Raw genomic sequence first — 3714 nt, 5'->3', positions numbered from 1 at the left:
TACTTCCTGTTATATTTTCTATCACAACACTGTCATAAGCATAAATGTTTAAAGCACTATAAATTTGAAAGGTTCTATTAGCTTAGTTAGGAATCCACAATTTTAGGAAGCAGTCTCAACTAAAAATATGATTCTCTATAATGAACTAATCATAATATTACATCTCTTGGAGAAAGAACCTGATATGATAAAATCAATTTATCTGTGTCTTTTATGGAGCTCAAGTTGAAAAACAAATGACCAAGATGATGGACAAACATAGGCTTAATATTTCTGTCCATGTTTTAATCTTCATCTCCTGCAGGATAGCTATTTGGAACATGAAACAAAAGGGTTTATTTCTAGTCATCTTTTTAAGTTCTAGTATGTTTTCATTAGAAACGACATGTCACTAAAATCCTGGTGACAGAGAGAGAGAGACAAAATATTTATCATCAAAGCTACCATATGAGGGCAAAGATAAATATTTTTCTCCTTTCTGTAACTACAGGAATGTTAAAAGTGTTGGCATATAGTAGGATGTAAAAAGAATATTGTTACATAAGTGAATCACTTTGTTTGAATTTGGATTGTGTTTGGGAAGTATCTAGAAGAGGAAAATTAAAGATACAGAAAGTATATTAGGACTACAAGGAGTTAAGAGGAGGAGGGAATGGGGAGTTATTTGTTAATTGGAACAGAGTTTGTTTGGAATGATGAAAAAATTTTGGAAATAGTGGTGGTGGTTGTATAACATTGTGACTGTGATTAATGCAATTGTACAAATAAAAATTGTTAAAATGGTAAATTTTGTTATATATTTTCCCTAATAAAAATATTTTAAAAACTATAACTCTAGGGGCACCTGGGTGGCTCAGTCGTTAAGCATCTGCCTTTCGCTTGGGTCATGGTCCCAGTGTCCTGGGATCGAGTCCCACATGGGGCTCCCTGCTTGGCAGGAAGCCTGCTTCTCCGTCTCCCACTCCCCCTGCTTGTGTTCCCTCTCTTGCTGTGTCTCTCTCTGTCAAATAAATAAATAATATCTTTTAAAAAAATTATAACTCCAATCCAGAAAAATTAACTGATTTAGAAATAAGCGGATAAAATCACTCAACAGACTCAAGGAAAAGTAAGCATTTATGATCCTCAGGAACCTATATCTTAAAATATATTACCGGTCACATATGGTTTTCAAGTAAAATTTACATAACATAAAATGAATATGTCTTAAGTGGAGAACTGATGAATTTTGATAAATATACACACCCATGAAACCATCGTCCCTACCAAGATATAGAACATTACCATTGCCTTAGAAATGTTCCCCTTTCAAGGGGGCACTGAAGATGGCTTCTAAAAATTTGCCAGTCAAGATTGATAATATTTCAGGAATTTTTGTGAGCTAGTTATTAAACACAGGCATTATTAAAAAGCAAATTATATGAACTTACAACTAAATTTATTTAAAACAAAATTAATAAAAAAGATCTTAATTATTTTACTGCATTTTACTATTATCCTCTTGAGGTTATTTGTCTATCACATCTGTGTGGAAATACTATATTGTGGTGTGTTACTGCACATTCCTGACTCTGTGTTCAATAACTTCATGATGGTAGCTGGAAAAGGGCAAGGTCAGTATTTACAATATGGAAATCACAATTTTTAAAATTAAGACTTTTTTCCCCTACAGAGAGTTTCTGAGACATATGCATGCACATCACTGCTCACCTATCCAGCTATCTACCACCCCCAAGGCAACCTCTGTTTTTCACTTATAAACCATAGCTTAATTTCGCCCATTCTTGAATTTCATATGAATGGAATCCTAGATAATATTCTGTTTTGCACCTGGCTTCTTCTGTTCAATACATATTTTTGAGATTTCCCCCCATATTTCTGCATATATCAGGAGCCTGTTCTTTTAACTGCTGAGTGAGTAGTGGGCCACTGCAGGATTATGCTACAATTTGTTTGCCCAGGCTTCTGAAGACAGTAATTGATTTATTTGTAATTTTAAGTTATTTTTTTTTTTACAACAAAGCAGTTTATTTGTGATCAGTGTTTGAGACTCTGTACATCCTTCACAAATTTAATTTTACATAATCTGATACTCCTCCTAAGACTCAATCTCTGCACTGCTAGACTTATTTCCCTAGGACAGAAGGGCTGGTATAAGGTATTTTCCGGAAGTGAGGTACCGTTTCACAGAACTAGTTCCTTGTTGTTTGTTTTCAAGTTGTAGAGAACTAAATTTGCATTTGTTAAAATCAAAAAGTAGGAAAGATGTTCTTTACAAATAATTTTGATCAAGTATGTGTTCAAAGAAAGCAGGATAAAAAGGCTTTTCCTCTAACATTCTGTATTGTGCTGTATTTGTTGTTCAGTAGGAATTAGCTTCTGTCATTTGCTAAAAGAATGAGTAGTGGGGAACAGGATATGTTGGGAATTTCATAACGGGCAACAGAGCCATTCTCTTGGGTAAACCATAAGCAGGGGCAGCTGTGCTGTAACCATACGGTGCTCCATAGCCTGGAGCTATGTAGCCAGGAGCAGCTGTAGCCCCAACAAAAGCTCCCCTTGTTAGAGCTCCTCTTCCTCTGCCCCAAACAGCTTGGACTGCTGCAGACTCAGCTATATTCACAACACCCTTTGTCTGAGGGATAATCTTCTTTTTCTTATTATTTGCTGCATTGGGTCCAGAAAACAGCTTCTCCAGGGCAGCTAAAGCTGCACTTGCCTTTGCCACTTTCTTATTTGGACCTGCACCTCTGAATTTCTGTCCATCTACTTCTACCTCCATTATAAAGCATTTGTCAAGGCTTCCACCAGTCTCTGAGATGAGTTCATACTTAAGACCTCTTCTTTTTTCACTGAGTTCCATTACAGGATTTTGCCACTTGCTGTGAGGATAGGGCCCTAAGTTCTTACCTCTAAGGTACTGGAGGTTTCAGTTGTAGAATTTCCAGTATTATTGTTTGAGTTTGAAGACACTGTTTCATTTTTGCCTTCATTATCTGATTTTTCATCGGAACTCATACATTCAAAGCCCGCATCAAAGCCCGTTGGGTATCCCATTGCTTGTAATGCCTTCACTGCTCCATGAAGTTTTGCCATTTTCTTGGATGGCCCTGAGGCTTCATATGTTGTACCGTCCACATCTACAGACATTGTGAAGCCTGGGGCATGGACGGGGCCAGACTGAGACACAAGCTTATGTTGAAGCCCGGGCCTGATCTGATTTAGCCTCATTAGTACATTCATAAGGTCTATTGCTTTGCTATCCAGAATTTTCCTTAAGTTTCATTTCATCTTATTGGGATTTTTATCATCCCCTAATCCATCTTCAAATCAATCCATCTTCAAAGGAAGCGGCTACAAACATTTTTGTACAGTCTTTAGTGGATATACTTTTTTTCTAATTTCTTTTATGTAAATATCTAAAAGTAGAATTGATGGATCATGGAGAGGTATATATTTAACTTTTTAAGACACTGCCAGATTTGCAAAGGGTGTGTACCATTTCGCATTCTCACCAGCAACATGAGAGTGCCAATAGCTCTACTTCTTCACTAACATTTAGTGTTGTCAATCTTTCAAGTTTTAGCAATTCTAGAAGATTTGAAATGATCTCATTGTGGTTTTAATTTGATGATGAATGCTGTCGAACATCTTTCCATGTGCTTATTAGCCATCTGTTTATCTTCATTTACGAAGTGCCTCTTGCCTAATTAT

The 3714-nt window shown here is 36.3% G+C and overlaps 1 pseudogene; it reads right to left on the bottom strand.

The window, feature by feature from the left end:
* Nucleotides 1-2359: 2359 nt before the first annotated feature.
* On the bottom strand, nt 2360-3330 carry LOC114199442 (spermatid perinuclear RNA-binding protein pseudogene; annotated as a pseudogene).
* Between the last annotated feature and the right edge of the window lie 384 nt (nt 3331-3714).

Source organism: Eumetopias jubatus, unplaced genomic scaffold (assembly GCF_037043125.1).
Source record: "Eumetopias jubatus isolate StellerSeaLion01/CBP00866 unplaced genomic scaffold, mEumJub1_p1.0 scaffold_8, whole genome shotgun sequence".
Lineage (NCBI taxonomy): Eukaryota > Metazoa > Chordata > Mammalia > Carnivora > Otariidae > Eumetopias > Eumetopias jubatus.
The sequence above is the reverse complement of the archived record's forward strand: the minus strand, read 5'-3'. Positions and strand labels throughout refer to the sequence as shown.